Source organism: Parambassis ranga, chromosome 10 (assembly GCF_900634625.1).
Source record: "Parambassis ranga chromosome 10, fParRan2.1, whole genome shotgun sequence".
In the NCBI taxonomy this organism is placed as follows: domain Eukaryota; kingdom Metazoa; phylum Chordata; class Actinopteri; family Ambassidae; genus Parambassis; species Parambassis ranga.
This window is the reverse complement of record NC_041031.1, coordinates 2,527,660-2,547,834: the sequence shown is the minus strand read 5'-3', so window position 1 is coordinate 2,547,834 and position 20,175 is coordinate 2,527,660. Positions and strand designations below refer to the sequence as shown.

General features: G+C 45.5%; 1 non-coding gene across 1 annotated transcript; it reads left to right on the top strand.

Annotated features, from left to right (window-relative positions):
- The first annotated feature begins 207 nt into the window (after positions 1-207).
- trnal-uaa (transfer RNA leucine (anticodon UAA)) lies at positions 208-290 on the top strand. Its single transcript has one exon. It is a non-coding gene; the product is annotated as a tRNA-Leu (tRNA).
- The last annotated feature ends 19,885 nt before the right edge of the window (positions 291-20,175 follow it).

The window sequence follows — 20,175 nt, the reverse complement described above, 5'->3', positions numbered from 1 at the left end:
GGGATTTGTGGACAGGTGGTCGGTTGATTGAGGAGTGCGGATTTGTGTAGGAAGCTTACGACCAGCCACTCATGTAGAAGCTCCATAGAAGTTACTCCTACATGCATACGCTGCTAGCCAGCCTACCGGCTTAACTGACAGTCTCCCGCGCACACATACCCACAACGTCACTCACACACACATACAAGCCTCGTGGGCTGAATGGATACCAGGATGGCCGAGAGGTTAAGGCGTTGGACTTAAGATCCAATGGACAATAGTCCTCGTGGGTTCGAACCCCACTCCTGTTAGTGTAGTTATGTTACATATTACTTAAGATTAAGAAACCTTTATTAGTCCCACAATGGGAAAATTGCATACATACATACATACATATACATATTACAGTACATATTTAAATGTCTCCTAGTTACAGCAGGTAGACAAACATCATAAGTCACCATAACAAGTATCAACACACCTAGTATGGAGATATAAGATGGATTATTCAGTGAAGTTACACTTTAAATTGAGTTTAAGACAACAAAAACTAGGAGGTAACATCTGTCATCACAATGTTCCTAAATGTTAATTTGTGAACTGTGATGCTGCAACAAATGCTAACATTAGCTTGTTAAGGCAACAAGATGTCTGACTCATGTTCCACAACTTCTCTAGCTGTGTTCCAATTCAGCATCCTTCGGAGTGCGCATTTTAAGGCTGCTTACGTCACAACGCTGCGCGAAGGCTGTCCCAATTCGCCAAAATTCGAAGGGTCCTTCAAATGCGTCCTCCTTTTACCTGAATTCGGAGGATGCATCGCTACCATCCTTTGTGGCCAGTTCCCAAGAAACCAAGGATCACTGGTCTTAATGACTACAGACCTGTGGCACTGACGTCTGTAGTCATGAAGTCCTTTGAGTGCCTGGTACTGTCCCACCTCAAGACCATCACAGCCCCCCTCCTGGACCCCCTGCAGTTCGCCTACAGAGCTAACAGATCTGTGGACAATGCTGTCAACCTGGCTCTTCACTACATCCTGCAGCATCTGGACTCCCCGGGAACCTATGCTAGGATCCTGTTTGTGGACTTCAGCTCTGCTTTCAACACAGTCAGCCCAGCTCTCCTCCAAGACAAGCTGTCCCTGCTGCATGTTCCAGACTCCATCTGCCGGTGGATCACTGACTTCCTGACAGACAGGAGACAGCATGTGAGGCTGGGGACGAATGTCTCGGAAACAAGGACCATCAGCACCGGTACCCCCAAAGGCTGTGTACTTTCCCCTCTGCTCTTCTCCCTGTACACCAACTGCTGCACCTCCAGCCACCAGTCTGTCAAGCTGATTAAGTTTGCTGATGACACCACCCTCATTGGACTCATCTCAGATGGGGATGAGTCTGCCTACAGGATGGAGGTGGACCGTCTGGTGTCCTGGTGTGCTGACAACAACCTGAAGCTGAATGCCCAGAAGACAGTGGAGATGACAGTAGACTTTCGGAAAGTGCCAGCTCCATCACCCCCCCTCACCCTGACAGACACCCCCATCTCCACAGTGGACTCTTTCCGCTTCCTGGGTACCACCATCACCCAGGACCTCAAGTGGGAGCTCACCATCAGCTCCCTCATCAAAAAGGCCCAGCAGAGGATGTACTTCCTGCGGCAGCTGAGGAAACTCAAGGTGCCAGCCAGAATGATGGTTCAGTTCTACACGGCCATCATTGAGTCCATCCTCACCTCCTCCATCACAGTGTGGTACGCTGGGGCCACTGCCAGGGACAGGCACAGACTGCAGCGTGTTGTGCGCTCTGCTGAGAAGGTGATCGGCTGCAGCCTGCCATCTATCGAGGACCTGTACGTCTCCAGGACTCTGAGGCGTGCAGGTCGAATCACAGCTGACCCTTCTCACCCTGGACATGGACTCTTTGAGCCACTCCCCTCAGGCAGGAGGTTACAGTCCATTCAGACCAGAACCTCACTCCACAAGAACAGCTTCTTCCCCTCTGCTGTTGGACTGTTAAACTGTAATTAATGCACTGCTCTGCACTGTCACTTCAGAAGGTCACTTTAGTATAGTCACTGCACAATGACGACTATTTGCACTGTTTACTCCATCTTGCACTACTTGCACACGAGTACCACCTCACCGATCCATGTGGTACCTGTTATATTATTACATTATTACACTGTTCCATTCGTTCATATAAGGGTCTATGTTTACCATTACATCCGCCAAGTATTTTATGTTCTGTTCATTGTGTCTCTTATGTCATGTCAATTTAGCCTTACTTTAGTTTATTTACTTAATTTTATCTTAGTCTTATCTTATTTCATGTTAATTATTATTATATGTTCTTTGTATGCACCAATCACTAAGGCAAATTCCTAGTAATGTGAACCCCCTTCACTTACATGGCAATAAACACGATTCTGATTCTGATTCTTACATATCCCAAGATGCTTTGCAGGCCTATTTTTTTCAACAGTAAAATGACGGACCAAGCGAGCCAGCGAGCTCAAGCGAGTGGCATCGGCACTGGCAGTAGTGCCGAATTCACATTTAAATGTAAGTAAAGGGCAGTAGTTTGAGGGATTTTTAAAATGCTAGTAGTGATAGCGGCATTAAAAAAAATTATAGTTTTGTATTTAAGAGAGAGAGGGGGGGGGGGAGCAGAGAGAGAGAGAGAGAGAGAGAGAGAGAGAGCAGAGAAAGAACGGACAGACTTCAGCTCATTGGAGAGGATGGTGGACAGGCTGTTATTTTTCTTTGATGTTCTGTGTTGTTATTTAAATGGTTACTTATTAAATTGTATATTAAATTGTTATTGTCTTTGTGTTCTTAAAATCTTCTAACCTTGTTACATTATGTGTTTCATTACCTATTTATAACTTAAGTAAACTTTCAAATCAGTCACATTTGTGTCTGAGTTGAAAGTCAGGATTGTGGATTAAATTTGTGTGTTCATCAAGACCTGAAAAAATCAGACCAGAGTCCCCTCATCTTGTAATGCAGCTTAAGACTCTGTAGTAGCATGACCACGGTATGCCTTCCAAAAAGGGAAGGGGTGTAAAATTCATAAAAGCATGTCCTTCGAACCGGATTTGAACCAGCGACCTAAGGTTGCCTGGGATTTTTTCACTACAGTCCTCCGCTCTACCAACTGAGCTATCGAAGGGACACAAGCCAGCCTGCGTAGTCAACACCACTAATCCTCCACCAGTCCTGTTTGGATGACAATACTGTGGTTGATGTGGACTGAGCTCCTGCATACCAACCAGGTCAGAAGGTGTGGCTTTCATCTTGTGATCTTCCTCTCCATATCCTGTCACATAAGCTGGTTCCACCATACATTGATCCTTACACCATTAAAAAAAGTTATTAAACCTACTGGTGTGCGTCTCAAGCTGCCATCTTCTCTTCAAATACATCCCACCTTTCACGTCTCGCTCCCCAAGCCTTTCTCTGTCCTATACACAAATTTGAACAAATATTCCACAAGGATGGGATTCAAACTCACACGTGCAGGGCACAACAGTTAGCAGTCCATCTCCTTAACCACTCGCCGACCTCGGCTACGTAATCCACACGTCACTGTAAAGGATGACCAGACCACATGAATACATGAGAAAATCAAGTCAGATAATGTATTAACAACTATTGGGCTTCATATACAAAGAACTTCCAGCCAGAATAAGACCTGAAAAAACCACAAATATTCTGCTTCTACTTAATCCAAACTGTAAAATCTGAGTATAACACTGAGCCTGTTGAAAAATTCCCAGCTGCAGCTTTGCTACAGTTGTACAACAATGCTACATCCATTTTAATGATGGCCATTCAAGGCAGCTGCTTCAGTGAGTGTGCCAAGGTCAGAAACTTTGTACTTTGCATTTTAATAACACATACACCCTGGGCCTTCTAATAAGGACGGGTTAACAATCTTATCTTTTTTACTTTTAATACAAGCACTGATAAGCAGCTGCTTTCACTTTGAATGTCTTTGTTGAGCTTTGCAGCATCACCAGCGTTGAACTTGGGTGTTAACCTGACGGAGACAATGACTGAGCTGTCTTCGGCATATTTATTAGAGAATGAAAAAACACATCTCATCCATTATGGCAGAACAAAACCTCTCAGCATCCCTTCCTTTGTTCTTTCTAAAAACTTCTGGCAAAAGTGGAGTTTTTGTGTAGTACAGCGGGGGGGAAGGACATGTAAACGTAGTCAGACCATGTCCCTCCCCCCTGCTCAGTCCACATCAACCACAGTATTGTTGTTCAAACAGGATTAGTGGAGTTGACTCAGACTACACAGTTGGGTTTGTCCCTTCCATAGCTCAGTTGGTAGAGGGGAGGACTGTAGTGAATAAATCCCAGGCATCCTTAAGTCGCTGTTTTAAAACCGGCTCGAAGGAGAGACTTTTATTAGGGCCCGAGCACCGAATGGTGCAAGAGCCCTATTGAAACCCTTAGGATTATTAGGGCCCGAGCACCGAATGGTACAAGAGCCCTATTGAAACCCTTAGGATTATTATTAGGGCCCGAGCACCGAATGGTGCAAGAGCCCTATTGAAACCCTTAGGATTATTATTTTTAGGGCCCGAGCACCGAATGGTGCAAGAGCCCTATTGAAACCCTTAGGATTATTATTGTTCATTTTTAGGGCCCGAGCACCGAATGGTGCAAGAGCCCTGTTGAAACCCTTAGGATTATTAGGGCCCGAGCACCGAATGGTGCAAGAGCCCTATTGAAACCCTTAGGATTATTATTTTTAGGGCCCGAGCACCGAATGGTGCAAGAGCCCTATTGAAACCCTTAGGATTATTAGGGCCCGAGCACCGAATGGTGCAAGAGCCCTATTGAAACCCTTAGGATTATTATTTTTTTTTTTTTTCTTTCCCCCCCTTAGATCGCATTTTTGGGGGCCTTAACATGCCCAAAAACTCACCAAACTTGGTAGAAAAATTCATTCGCCCAAAAAATTTTGAAATTTGCTGACTTTTGAAATGCACATATAAAAATGGCTCTATAGCGCCCCCAACACGTAGCCCCTCTGGCCGGTTTGACACAGGATTATGAAAATTGGCACACATATGTATCACCTCAAGACGCACAAAAAAGTCTCTTGGACCCCCCCTCCAAACCCAACAGGAAGTCCGCCATTTGAAGGTTTGTGGCCATTTTTGGCGATGTGTGACCCTGCTGCCAAACTTTTCACGCCTCGCATACGTCATCGGATTGAGCTGAAATTCGCCGTGTCCACTCAGGACACCATAGGGAATAGACGCATTCCAAAACTCTTACAAAAGTCTGACGGTGTGGCCGGGGCGTGGCCTCAAAGTTTGACCATTTCTGAGGACACAGAAAGTCTCTATAACTTCTTCGTTTTCTGTCCGATCTGTACGAAATGTCACATGTATCATCAGAGTCTGACCCTAAACACATCTATACAACAATATTGAGGCTTTGACAGAGCGCCACCTACTGGCTACACAAAATGTTGTGTTTTCATAGGTTTTTCTGCCTGCCCCTGTGGCCTGTTTTGAGTAGGGTCACGAAAATTGGCACACATGTTTATCACCCCAAGACGCACAAAAAAGTCTCTTGGACCCCCCCTCCAAACCCAACAGGAAGTCCGCCATTTTGAAATGTCTGTTAATTTGTGGCGATTTGTGACCCTGCTACAAAACTTTTCACGCCTCGCATACTTCATCCAATCAAGCTGAAAATCACTGTGTCCACTCAGGACACGATACAGAATAGACGCATTCCAAAACTCTTACAAAAGTATTACGGTGTGGTGGGGGCGTGGCCTCAAAGTTGACCATTCGCCATTACAAATGAACTCCCTGTATTTATTGCCCTAACGCGTAGCCCCGCTGGCCAGTTTGACACAGGATCATGAAAATTGGCACACATGTGTATCACCCCAAGACGCACAAAAAAGTCTCTTGGACCCCCCCTCCAAACCCAACAGGAAGTCCGCCATTTTGACTTTTGTGGCCATTTTTTGCCTATTTGTGACCCTGCTTCAAAACTTTTCACGCATCACAAACTTCATGCAATTGAGCTGAAATTCACTGTGTCCACTCAGGACACCATAGGGAATAGACGCATTCCAAAACTCTTTCAAAAGTATTACCGTGTGGCGGGGGAGTGGCCTCAAAGTTGACCGTTCGCCATTACAAAGGAACTCGCTGTGTTTTATGCAGTACTACCCATATACTTCATGCAATGTGGCCAAAATCTTACAGTACTGCCATGGACCCGAGTCTGAACACATATATATGCTAATAGGATGATACGGTCATAGCGCCACCTACTGGTAGCAGGAAAGTGTGGTTGTAAACATGTGTTTGTTGTACATCTCTGCAAATGAGAGTAGAGGAGGGCATAGCACAGGAGAGTATAGGAGACAAGAGCATAGGAGAGAAGACAGCGATAGCCCCGCGGATCGCAAGGTGCGCGAGGGCCCGCAATGCTGCTTGCAGCTTTAATTATTTTTTTTTTTCCCCCTCCGAGATCGCATTTTTGGAGCACTTAACATGCCCAAAAACTCACCAAACTTGGTAGAAAAATTCATTCGCCCGAAAAATTTTGAAATTTGCTGACTTTTGAAATGCACATATAAAAATGGCTCTATAGCGCCCCCAACGCGTAGCCCCTCTGGCCGGTTTGACACAGGATTATGAAAATTGGCACACATATGTATCACCTCAAGACGCACAAAAAAGTCTCTTGGACCCCCCCTCCAAACCCAACAGGAAGTCCGCCATTTGAAGGTTTGTGGCCATTTTTGGCGATGTGTGACCCTGCTGCCAAACTTTTCACGCCTCGCATACTTCAACGGATTGAGCTGAAATTCGCCGTGTCCACTCAGGACACCATAGGGAATAGACGCATTCCAAAACTCTTACAAAAGTCTGACGGTGTGGCCGGGGCGTGGCCTCAAAGTTTGACCATTTCTGAGGACACAGAAAGTCTCTATAACTTCTTCGTTTTCTGTCCGATCTGTACGAAATGTCACATGTATGATCAGAGTCTGACCCTAAACACATCTATACAACAATATTGAGGCTTTGACAGAGCGCCACCTACTGGCTACACAAAATGTTGTGTTTTCATAGGTTTTTCTGCCTGCCCCCCTGGCCTGTTTTGAGTAGGGGCATGAAAATTGGTACACATGTGTATCACCCCAAGATGCACAAAAAAGTCTCTTGGACCCCCCCTCCAAACCCAACAGGAAGTCCGCAATTTTGAAATTTCTGTTAATTTTTGGCGATTTGTGACCCTCCTACAAAACTTTTCATGCCTCGCATACTTCATCCAAATGAGCTAAAACTCACTGTGTCCACTCAGGACACCATAGGGAATAGGCGCATTCAAAAACTCTTACAAAAGTCTGACGGTGTGGCGGGGGCGTGGCCTCAAAGTTGACCATTCGCCATTACAAAGGAACTCACTGTATTTATTGCCCTAATGCGTAGCCCCGCTGGCCAGTTTGACACAGGATCATGAGAATTAGCACACATGTGTATCACCCCAAGACGCACAAAAAAGTCTCTTGGACCCCCCCTCCAAACCCAACAGGAAGTCCGCCATTTTGAAATTTCTGTTAATTTTTGGCTGTTTGTGACCCTGCTGCAAAACTTTTCACGCCTCGCATACTTTATCCAATCAAGCTGAAAATCACTGTGTCCACTCAGGACACGATACAGAATAGACGCATTCCAAAACTCTTACAAAAGTATCACGGTGTGGTGGGGGCGTGGACTCAAAGTTGACCATTCGCCATTACAAAGGAACTCCGTGTATTTTTTGCCCTAACGCGTAGCCCCGCTGGCCAGTTTGACACAGGATCATGAAAATTTGCACACATGTGTATCACCCCAAGACGCACAAAAAAGTCTCTTGGACCCCCCCTCCAAACCCAACAGGAAGTCCACCATTTTGACTTTTGTGGCCATTTTTTGCCTATTTGTGACCCTGCTTCAAAACTTTTCACGCATCACAAACTTCATGCAATTGAGCTGAAATTCACTGTGTCCACCATAGGGAATAGACGCATTCCAAAACTCTTTCAAAAGTATTACCGTGTGGCAGGGGAGTGGCCTCAAAGTTGACCGTTCGCCATTACAAAGGAACTCGCTGTGTTTTATGCAGTACTACCCATATACTTTATGCAATGTGGACAAAATCCTACAGTACTGCTATGGACCCGGGTCTGAACAGATATATATGCTAATAGGATGATTCGGTCATAGCGCCACCTACTGGTAGCAGGAAAATTTGGTTGTAAACATGTGTTTGTTGTATATCTGTGGAAATGAGAGGAGGAGAGCATAGCACAGGACAGTATAGGAGACGAGAGCATAGGAGAGAAGACTGCGATGACCCTGCGGATCGCAAGGTGCGCAAGGGCCCGCAATGCTGCTTGCAGCTTTAATTTTTTTTTTTTTTTTTCCCCTCCGAGATCGCATTTTTGGAGGCCGTAACATGCCCAAAAACTCACCAAACTTGGTAGAAAAATTCATTCGCCCGAAAAATTTTGAAATTTGCTGACTTTTGAAATGCACATATAAAAATGGCTCTATAGCGCCCCCAACGCGTAGCCCCTCTGGCCGGTTTGACACAGGATTATGAAAATTGGCACACATATGTATCACCTCAAGACGCACAAAAAAGTCTCTTGGACCCCCCCTCCAAACCCAACAGGAAGTCCGCCATTTGAAGGTTTGTGGCCATTTTTGGCGATGTGTGACCCTGCTGCCAAACTTTTCACGCCTCGCATACTTCAACGGATTGAGCTGAAATTCGCCGTGTCCACTCAGGACACCATAGGGAATAGACGCATTCCAAAACTCTTACAAAAGTCTGACGGTGTGGCCGGGGCGTGGCCTCAAAGTTTGACCATTTCTGAGGACACAGAAAGTCTCTATAACTTCTTCGTTTTCTGTCCGATCTGTACGAAATGTCACATGTATGATCAGAGTCTGACCCTAAACACATCTGTACAACAATATTGAGGCTTTGACAGAGCGCCTCCTACTGGCTACACAAAATGTGGTGTTTTCATAGGTTTTTCTGCCTGCCCCCCTGGCCTGTTTTGAGTAGGGTCATGAAAATTGGCACACATGTGTATCACCCCAAGATGCACAAAAAAGTCTCTTGGACCCCCCCTCCAAACCCAACAGGAAGTCCGCCATTTTGAAATTTCTGTTAATTTTTGGCGATTTGTGACCCTGCTACAAAACTTTTCACGCCTCGCATACTTCATCCAATCAAGCTGAAAATCACTGTGTCCACTCAGGACACCATAGGGAATAGACGCATTCCAAAACTCTTACAAAAGTCTTACGGTGTGGTGGGGGCGTGGCCTCAAAGTTGACCATTCGCCATTACAAAAGAACTCCCTGTATTTTTTGCCCTAACGCGTAGCCCCTCTGGCCAGTTTGACACAGGATCATGAAAATTGGCACACATGTGTATCACCCCAAGACGCACAAAAAAGTCTCTTGGACCCCCCCTCCAAACCCAACAGGAAGTCCGCCATTTTGACTTTTGTGGCCATTTTTTGCCTATTTTTGACCCTGCTTCAAAACTTTTCACGCCTCACATACTTCATGCAATTGAGCTGAAATTCACTGTGTCCACTCAAGACACCATAGGGAATAGACGCATTCCAAAACTCTTTCAAAAGTATTACCGTGCGGTGGGGGCGTGGCCTCAAAATTGACCGTTCGCCATTACAAAGGAACTCGCTGTGTTTTATGCAGTACTACCCATATACTTCATGCAATGTGGACAAAATCTTACACTACTGCTATGGACCCGAGTCTGAACAGATATATATGCTAATAGGATGATACGGTCATAGCGCCACCTACTGGTAGCAGGAAAGTTTGGTTGTAAACATGTGTTTGTTGTACATCTCTGCAAATGGGAGGAAAACAGAGCATAGGACAGGAGAGTATGGGAGACAAGAGCATAGGAGAGAAGACGCCAATAGCCCCGTGGATCGCAAGGTCTGCGAGGGCCCGCAATGCTGCTTGCAGCTTTAATTAGGGCCCGAGCACCGAATGGTGCAAGAGCCCTATTGAAACCCTTAGGATTATTATTTTTAGGGCCCGAGCACCGAATGGTGCAAGAGCCCTATTGAAACCCTTAGGATTATTATTTTTTTTCCTTCCCCCCCTTAGATCGCATTTTTGGGGGCCTTAACATGCCCAAAAACTCACCAAACTTGGTAGAAAAATTCATTCGCCCGAAAAATTTTGAAATTTGCTGACGTTTGAAACGCACATAGAAAAATGGCTCTATAGCGCCCCCAACGCGTAGCCCCTCTGGCTGGTTTGACACAGGATTATGAAAATTGGCACACATATGTATCACCTCAAGACGCACAAAAAAGTCTCTTGGACCCCCCCTCCAAACCCAACAGGAAGTCCGCCATTTGAAGGTTTGTGGCCATTTTTGGCGATGTGTGACCCTGCTGCCAAACTTTTCACGCCTCGCATACTTCAACGGATTGAGCTGAAATTCGCCGTGTCCACTCAGGACACCATAGGGAATAGACGCATTCCAAAACTCTTACAAAAGTCTGACGGTGTGGCCGGGGCGTGGCCTCAAAGTTTGACCATTTCTGAGGACACAGAAAGTCTCTATAACTTCTTCGTTTTCTGTCCGATCTGTACGAAATGTCACATGTATGATCAGAGTCTGACTCTAAACACATCTATACAACAATATTGAGGCTTTGACAGAGCGCCACCTACTGGCTACACAAAATGTTGTGTTTTCATAGGTTTTTCTGCCTGCCCCCCTGGCCTGTTTTGAGTAGGGGCATGAAAATTGGTACACATGTGTATCACCCCAAGATGCACAAAAAAGTCTCTTGGACCCCCCCTCCAAACCCAACAGGAAGTCCGCAATTTTGAAATTTCTGTTAATTTTTGGCGATTTGTGACCCTCCTACAAAACTTTTCATGCCTCGCATACTTCATCCAAATGAGCTAAAACTCACTGTGTCCACTCAGGACACCATAGGGAATAGACGCATTCAAAAACTCTTACAAAAGTCTGACGGTGTGGCGGGGGCGTGGCCTCAAAGTTGACCATTCGCCATTACAAAGGAACTCACTGTATTTATTGCCCTAATGCGTAGCCCCGCTGGCCAGTTTGACACAGGATCATGAGAATTAGCACACATGTGTATCACCCCAAGACGCACAAAAAAGTCTCTTGGACCCCCCCTCCAAACCCAACAGGAAGTCCACCATTTTGACTTTTTTTTGTAATTTTTACCGTTTTCTGACCCTGCTATAAAACTTTTCATGCCTCGCATACTTCATGCAATTCAGCTGAAATTCACTGTGTCCACTCAGGACACCATAGGGAATAGACGCATTCCAAAACTCTTTCAAAAGTATTACCGTGTGGTGGGGGAGTGGCCTCAAAGTTGACCATTCGCCATTACAAAGGAACTCGCTGTGTTTTATGCAGTACTACCCATATACTTTATGCAATGTGGACAAAGTCTTACAGTACTGCCATGGAGCCAAGTCTAAACAGATATATATGCTAATAGGATGATACGGTCATAGCGCCACCTACTGGTAGCAGGAAAGTTTGGTTGTAAACGTGTGTTTGTTGTATATCTGTGGAAATGAGAGGAGGAGAGCATAGCACAGGAGAGTATAGGAGACGAGAGCATAGGAGAGAAGACTGCGATGACCCCGCGGATCGCAAGGTGCGCGAGGGCCCGCAATGCTGCTTGCAGCTTTAATTTTTTTTTTTTTTTTTAGGGCCCGAGCACCGAATGGTGCAAGAGCCCTATTGAAACCCTTAGGATTATTATTTTTTTTTTTTTTTTTTTTTTTTTTTTTTCCCCCTCCGAGATCGCATTTTTGGAGGCCTTAACATGCCCAAAAACTCACCAAACTTGGTAGAAAAATTCATTCGCCCGAAAAATTTTGAAATTTGCTGACTTTTGAAATGCACATATAAAAATGGCTCTATAGCGCCCCCAACGCGTAGCCCCTCTGGCCGGTTTGACACAGGATTATGAAAATTGGCACACATATGTATCACCTCAAGACGCACAAAAAAGTCTCTTGGACCCCCCCTCCAAACCCAACAGGAAGTCCGCCATTTGAAGGTTTGTGGCCATTTTTGGCGATGTGTGACCCTGCTGCCAAACTTTTCACGCCTCGCATACTTCAACGGATTGAGCTGAAATTCGCCGTGTCCACTCAGGACACCATAGGGAATAGACGCATTCCAAAACTCTTACAAAAGTCTGACGGTGTGGCCGGGGCGTGGCCTCAAAGTTTGACCATTTCTGAGGACACAGAAAGTCTCTATAACTTCTTCGTTTTCTGTCCGATCTGTACGAAATGTCACATGTATGATCAGAGTCTGACCCTAAACACATCTATACAACAATATTGAGGCTTTGACAGAGCGCCACCTACTGGCTACACAAAATGTTGTGTTTTCATAGGTTTTTCTGCCTGCCCCCCTGGCCTGTTTTGAGTAGGGTCATGAAAATTGGCACACATGTGTATCACCCCAAGATGCACAAAAAAGTCTCTTGGACCCCCCCTCCAAACCCAACAGGAAGTCCGCCATTTTGAAATTTCTGTTAATTTTTGGCGATTTGTGACCCTCCTACAAAACTTTTCACGCCTCGCATACTTCATCCAAATGAGCTAAAACTCACTGTGTCCACTCAGGACACCATAGGGAATAGACGCATTCAAAAACTCTTACAAAAGTCTGACGGTGTGGCGGGGGCGTGGCCTCAAAGTTGACCATTCGCCATTACAAAGGAACTCACTGTATTTATTGCCCTAATGCGTAGCCCCGCTGGCCAGTTTGACACAGGATCATGAGAATTAGCACACATGTGTATCACCCCAAGACGCACAAAAAAGTCTCTTGGACCCCCCTCCAAACCCAACAGGAAGTCCACCATTTTGACTTTTGTGGCCATTTTTTGCCTATTTGTGACCCTGCTTCAAAACTTTTCACGCCTCACATACTTCATGCAATTGAGCTGAAATTCACTGTGTCCACTCAGGACACCACAGGGAATAGACGCATTCCAAAACTCTTACAAAAGTCTTACGGTGTGGTGGGGGCGTGGCCTCAAAGTTGACCATTCGCCATTACAAAGGAACTCGCTGTGTTTTATGCAGTACTACCCATATACTTTATGCAATGTGGACAAAATCTTACTATACTGCTATGGACCCGAGTCTGAACAGATATATATGCTAATAGGATGACACGGTCATAGCGCCACCTACTGGTAGCAGGAAAGTTTGGTTGTAAACATGTTCGTTGTATATCTGTGGAAATGAGAGGAGGACAGCATAGGACAGGAGAGTATAGGAGACGAGAGCATGGGAGAGAAGACTGCGATGACCCCGCAGATCGCAAGGTGCGCGAGGGCCTGCAATGCTGCTTGCAGCTTTAATTATTTTTAGGGCCCGAGCACCGAATGGTGCAAGAGCCCTATTGAAACCCTTAGGATTATTATTAGGGCCCGAGCACCGAATGGTGCAAGAGCCCTATTGAAACCCTTAGGATTATTAGGGCCCGAGCACCGAATGGTGCAAGAGCCCTATTGAAACCCTTAGGATTATTATTATTTTTTTTTTTTTTTTTTTTTTTTTTTTTTTTTTTTTTTCCCCCTCCGAGATCGCATTTTTGGAGGCCTTAACATGCCCAAAAACTCACCAAACTTGGTAGAAAAATTCATTCGCCCGAAAAATTTTGAAATTTGCTGACTTTTGAAATGCACATATAAAAATGGCTCTATAGCGCCCCCAACGCGTAGCCCCTCTGGCCGGTTTGACACAGGATTATGAAAATTGGCACACATATGTATCACCTTAAGACGCACAAAAAAGTCTCTTGGACCCCCCCTCCAAACCCAACAGGAAGTCCGCCATTTGAAGGTTTGTGGCCATTTTTGGCGATGTGTGACCCTGCTGCCAAACTTTTCACGCCTCGCATACTTCAACGGATTGAGCTGAAATTCGCCGTGTCCACTCAGGACACCATAGGGAATAGACGCATTCCAAAACTCTTACAAAAGTCTTACGGTGTGGCCGGGGCGTGGCCTCAAAGTTTGACCATTTCTGAGGACACAGAAAGTCTCTATAACTTCTTCGTTTTCTGTCCGATCTGTACGAAATGTCACATGTATGATCAGAGTCTGACCCTAAACACATCTATACAACAATATTGAGGCTTTGACAGAGCGCCACCTACTGGCTACACAAAATGTTGTGTTTTCATATGTTTTTCTGCCTGCCCCCCTGGCCTGTTTTGAGTAGGGGCATGAAAATTGGTACACATGTGTATCACCCCAAGATGCACAAAAAAGTCTCTTGGACCCCCCCTCCAAACCCAACAGGAAGTCCGCCATTTTGAAATTTCTGTTAATTTTTGGCGATTTGTGACCCTGCTGCAAAACTTTTCACGCCTCGCATACTTCATCCAATCAAGCTGAAAATCACTGTGTGCACTCAGGACACCATAGGTAATAGACGCATTCCAAAACTCTTACAAAAGTATTACAGTGTGGTGGGGGCGTGGCCTCACAGTTGACCATTCGCCATTACAAAGGAACTCCCTGTATTTTTTGTCCTGACGCGTAGCCCCTCTGGCCAGTTTGACACAGGATCATGAAAATTAGCACACATGTGTATCACCCCAAGACGCACAAAAAAGTCTCTTGGACCCCCCCTCCAAACCCAACAGGAAGTCCGTCATTTTGACTTTTGTGGCCATTTTGTGCCTATTTGTGACCCTGCTTCAAAACTTTTCACGCCTCACATACTTCATGCAATTGAGCTGAAATTCACTGTGTCCACTCAGGACACCATAGGGAATAGACGCATTCCAAAACTCTTACAAAAGTCTGACGGTGTGGCCGGGGCGTGGCCTCAAAGTTTGACCATTTCTGAGGACACAGAAAGTCTCTATAACTTCTTCGTTTTCTGTCCGATCTGTACCAAATGTCACATGTATGATCAGAGTCTGACCCTAAACACATCTATACAACAATATTGAGGCTTTGACAGAGCGCCACCTACTGGCTACACAAAATGTTGTGTTTTCATAGGTTTTTCTGCCTGCCCCTGTGGCCTGTTTTGAGTAGGGTCACGAAAATTGGCACACATGTTTATCACCCCAAGATGCACAAAAAAGTCTCTTGGACCACCCCTCCAAACCCAACAGGAAGTCCGCCATTTTGAAATTTCTGTTAATTTTTGGCGATTTGTGACCCTGCTGCAAAACTTTTCACGCCTTGCATACTTCATCCAATCAAGCTGAAAATCACTGTGTGCACTCAGGACACCATAGGGAATAGACGCATTCCAAAACTCTTACAAAAGTATTACGGTGTGGTGGGGGCGTGGCCTCAAAGTTGACCATTCGCCATTATAAAGGAACTCCCTGTATTTGTTGCCCTAACGCGTAGCCCCTCTGGCCACTTTGACACAGGATCGTGAAAAGTAGCACAGATGTGTATCACCCCAAGACGCACAAAAAAGTCTCTTGGACCCCCCCTCCAAACCCAACAGGAAGTCCGCCATTTTGACTTTTGTGGCCATTTTGTGCCTATTTGTGACCCTGCTTCAAAACTTTTCACGCCTCACATACTTCATGCAATTGAGCTGAAATTCACTGTGTCCACTCAGGACACCATAGGGAATAGACGCATTCCAAAACTCTTTCAAAAGTATTACTGTGTGGTGGGGGAGTGGCCTCAAAGTTGACCATTCGCCATTACAAAGGAACTCGCTGTGTTTTATGCAGTACTACCCATATACTTCATGCCATGTGGACAAAATCTTACAGTACTGCTATGGACCTGAGTCTGAACAAACATATATGCTAATAGGATGATACGGTCATAGCGCCACCTACTGGTAGTAGGAAAGTTTGGTTGTAAACATGTGTTTGTTGTATATCTGTGGAAATGAGAGGAGGAGAGCATAGCACAGGACAGTATAGGAGATGAGAGCATACGAGAGAAGACTGCGATGACCCCGCGGATCGCAAGATGCGCGAGGGCCCGCAATGCTGCTTGCAGCTTTAATTAGGGCCCGAGCACCGAATGGTGCAAGAGCCCTATTGAAACCCTTAGGATTATTATTTTTTTTTTCTTTCCCCCCCTTAGATCGCATTTTTGGGGGCCTTAACATGCCCAAAAACTCACCAAACTTGGTAGAAAAATTCATTCGCCCTAAAAATTTTGAAATTTGCTGACGTTTGAAAGGCACATAGGAAAATGACTCTATAGCGCCCCCAACGCGTAGCCCCTCTGGCCAGTTTGACACAGGATTATGAAAATTGGCACACATATGTATCACCTCAAGACGCACAAAAAAGTCTCTTGGACCCCCCCTCCAAACCCAACAGGAAGTCCGCCATTTTACCTTTTGTGGCCATTTTTGGCGATGTGTGACCCTGCTGCCAAACTTTTCACGCCTCGCATACTTCAACGGATTGAGCTGAAATTCGCCGCGTCCACTCAGGACACCATAGGGAATAGACGCATTCCAAAACTCTTACAAAAGTCTGACGGTGTGGCCGGGGCGTGGCCTCAAAGTTTGACCATTTCTGAGGACACAGAAAGTCTCTATAACTTCTTCGTTTTCTGTCCGATCTGTACGAAATGTCACATGTATGATCAGAGTCTGACCCTAAACACATCTATACAACAATATTGAGGCTTTGACAGAGCGCCACCTACTGGCTACACAAAATGTTGTGTTTTCATAGGTTTTTCTGCCTGCCCCCCTGGCCTGTTTTAAGTAGGGTCATGAAAATTGATACACATGTGTATCACCCCAAGATGCACAAAAAAGTCTCTTGGACCCCCCCTCCAAACCCAACAGGAAGTCCGCAATTTTGAAATTTCTGTTAATTTTTGGCGATTTGTGACCCTCCTACAAAACTTTTCACGCCTCGCATACTTCATCCAAATGAGCTAAAACTCACTGTGTCCACTCAGGACACCATAGGGAATAGACGCATTCAAAAACTCTTACAAAAGTCTGACGGTGTGGCGGGGGCGTGGCCTCAAAGTTGACCATTCGCCATTACAAAGGAACTCACTGTATTTATTGCCCTAATGCGTAGCCCCGCTGGCCAGTTTGACACAGGATCATGAGAATTAGCACACATGTGTATCACCCCAAGACGCACAAAAAAGTCTCTTGGACCCCCCCTCCAAACCCAACAGGAAGTCCACCATTTTGATTTTTTTTTGTAATTTTTACCGTTTTCTGACCCTGCTATAAAACTTTTCATGCCTCGCATACTTCATGCAATTGAGCTGAAATTCACTGTGTCCACTCGGGACACCATAGGGAATAGACGCATTCCAAAACTCTTTCAAAAGTATTACCGTGTGGTGGGGGAGTGGCCTCAAAGTTGACCATTCGCCATTACAAAGGAACTCGCTGTGTTTTATGCAGTACTACCCATATACTTTATGCAACGTGGACAAAATCTTACAGTACTGCCATGGAGCCGAGTCTAAACAGATATATATGCTAATAGGATGATACGGTCATAGCGCCACCTACTGGTAGCAGGAAAGTTTGGTTGTAAACATGTGTTTGTTGTATATCTGTGGAAATGAGAGGAGGAGAGCATAGCACAGGAGAGTATAGGAGACAAGAGCATAAAGCTGGATCCATACTCCGCGAGACAAAGACATTTTCCCCCCCTGCAGACGTTACGCCCACAAAATGACGTCATTTTTTGTCTCTGACCGCCCGCTGATCCGCACTCCTGTGCACAGGGTCCGGGCCGAACTTTGTCTTTCAAGGCTGTGCGGCAACCATGCTGTGATTGGTCGGAATTTATTGTGGGCGTGATGAAAGTGGAGAAGCGCAAGAGCCTCTCCAGGTATATAGGTAGGTGTATAAACAGCGCTGATTCAACAGATTTAGATAAGACCATACCGGTTTTGCATGATGAGCAATAAAAGAAAGAAAGAAAGGCAAGTCAGGGTGATTTGTCACCAATAACTCCAGACAGCCATTCACACATACCAGATGGTGACTGTTATTACCATTCTATATACTCCTACATACCCGGGCATAATAGGCTCGTTAACAATGTCTGTATTGCTATTGTTACTTTTAATGTCGCATCTTCACAGCTCATCACCGGACAGTTTGAAGTATCGCAGGCACATTGGAACACAGTAGATGTGCAAATGTGGTCATAAAGGCACAAACACTGAATCTTTGCTATTGTTACTTTTAATGTCGCATTTTCACAACTCATCGCCGGACATCTCACGCTGTTGCAGGCCCCCTCTCTGTATAATGCCCTCTTGCCATGGCACAAGTCCTTGTGGTGTGTTAAAAACTCAGTAAAGTCTTTCCTAATAGTTTAGTGGGCGGGCCGTATGAGGAGTTCTGCACACACGCGTCTCGCGGAGTATGGTACCTCAGTGCGGAAAAGACCTTTTTTTTGTATCTCTTACCACCCGTGGAGTGCGTTCTCCGCTCTTTGTCTCGCGGAGTATGGATCCAGCTTAAGAGAGAAGACTGTGATGACCCCGCGGATCGCAAGGTGCGCGAGGGCCCGCAATGCTGCTTGCAGCTTTAATTATTTTTTTTTTTCTTTCCCCCCCTTAGATCGCATTTTTGGGGGCCTTAACATGCCCCAAAACTCACCGAACTTGGTAGAAAAATTCATTCGCCCGAAAAATTTTGAAATTTGCTGACGTTTGAAACGCACATAGGAAAATGACTCTATAGCGCCCCCAACGCGTAGCCCCTCTGGCCGGTTTGACACAGGATTATGAAAATTGGCACACATATGTATCACCTCAAGACGCACAAAAAAGTCTCTTGGACCCCCCCTCCAAACCCAACAGGAAGTCCGCCATTTGAAGGTTTGTGGCCATTTTTGGCGATGTGTGACCCTGCTGCCAAACTTTTCACGCCTCGCATACTTCAACGGATTGAGCTGAAATTCGCCGTGTCCACTCAGGACACCATAGGGAATAGACGCATTCCAAAACTCTTACAAAAGTCTGACGGTGTGGCCGGGGCGTGGCCTCAAAGTTTGACCATTTCTGAGGACACAGAAAGTCTCTATAACTTCTTCGTTTTCTGTCCGATCTGTACGAAATGTCACATGTATGATCAGAGTCTGACCCTAAACACATCTGTACAACAATATTGAGGCTTTGACAGAGCGCCTCCTACTGGCTACACAAAATGTGGTGTTTTCATAGGTTTTTCTGCCTGCCCCCCTGGCCTGTTTTGAGTAGGGTCATGAAAATTGGCACACATGTGTATCACCCCAAGATGCACAAAAAAGTCTCTTGGACCCCCCCTCCAAACCCAACAGGAAGTCCGCCATTTTGAAATTTCTGTTAATTTTTGGCGATTTGTGACCCTGCTACAAAACTTTTCACGCCTCGCATACTTCATCCAATCAAGCTGAAAATCACTGTGTCCACTCAGGACACCATAGGGAATAGACGCATTCCAAAACTCTTACAAAAGTCTTACGGTGTGGTGGGGGCGTGGCCTCAAAGTTGACCATTCGCCATTACAAAAGAACTCCCTGTATTTTTTGCCCTAACGCGTAGCCCCTCTGGCCAGTTTGACACAGGATCATGAAAATTGGCACACATGTGTATCACCCCAAGACGCACAAAAAAGTCTCTTGGACCCCCCCTCCAAACCCAACAGGAAGTCCGCCATTTTGACTTTTGTGGCCATTTTTTGCCTATTTTTGACCCTGCTTCAAAACTTTTCATGCCTCACATACTTCATGCAATTGAGCTGAAATTCACTGTGTCCACTCAAGACACCATAGGGAATAGACGCATTCCAAAACTCTTTCAAAAGTATTACCGTGCGGTGGGGGCGTGGCCTCAAAATTGACCATTCGCCATTACAAAGGAACTCGCTGTGTTTTATGCAGTACTACCCATATACTTCATGCAATGTGGACAAAATCTTACACTACTGCTATGGACCCGAGTCTTAACAGATATATATGCTAATAGGATGATACGGTCATAGCGCCACCTACTGGTAGCAGGAAAGTTTGGTTGTAAACATGTGTTTGTTGTACATCTCTGCAAATGGGAGGAAAACAGAGCATAGGACAGGAGAGTATAGGAGACAAGAGCATAGGAGA